General features: G+C 43.6%; 1 protein-coding gene across 7 annotated transcripts in view; it reads left to right on the top strand.

Moving 5' to 3' along the window:
* Window positions 1-468, top strand: part of RAB9A (RAB9A, member RAS oncogene family) — a 49,101-nt gene that overhangs the window by 18,056 nt on the left and 30,577 nt on the right. For 6 of the 7 annotated variants that reach the window (XM_006172011.2, XM_006172015.2, XM_027769672.1 and 3 more), the window contains exon 2: window positions 152-332. The exons of the other annotated variant lie outside the window; for it this stretch is intronic. The gene's annotated coding sequence lies outside the window, so the exon portion shown is untranslated. The remainder of the gene's footprint in view (window positions 1-151; window positions 333-468) is intronic. 7 annotated transcript variants of the gene reach the window in all.

Genomic DNA, 468 nt, shown 5'->3' with positions numbered 1-468 from the left:
TCTCTCTCTCTCTCTGTCTTCCTGGTGAGCGCATGCACCCTATAGCAAAAACCTCTAAAAAAAAAAAAAAGAAAAGAAAGAAAGAAAGAAAAGAAAAGACGATCTAGAATCTGACCATGTATTATGTTCTCTGTCCTTTCATGGTTTTAAGCCAGCATTATCCCTCCCTGGATGGCTAATTGTCACCTGGCTGACTCATCATACACATACAACCTGCTCAGTGGTTACCTGACTTCCAGTCTTGTCGCCTAAGTATATTACCAGCACAACAGAGCATCCTGAGGGATATGCAGATTAGATGATGCCACCCAGCCTTCAGGAGAAACAGAAAGGTAAAGCTCTTCTAATGGTCTTTACAGCTTCACTAATCTTCATCCTCCTGTTCCACAGACAGCTCCCCTCCCTGCCCCCACCCCCCTTACCTTTCTGAGCTCTCACCTACTATTTTTTTTTTTTTGGAGGGGTTTT

This window comes from Tupaia chinensis, unplaced genomic scaffold (genome assembly GCF_000334495.1).
Source record: "Tupaia chinensis unplaced genomic scaffold, TupChi_1.0 Scaffold150243_1, whole genome shotgun sequence".
NCBI classification, from domain to species: domain Eukaryota; kingdom Metazoa; phylum Chordata; class Mammalia; order Scandentia; family Tupaiidae; genus Tupaia; species Tupaia belangeri.
This window is presented reverse-complemented; position numbering and strand designations above follow the sequence as displayed.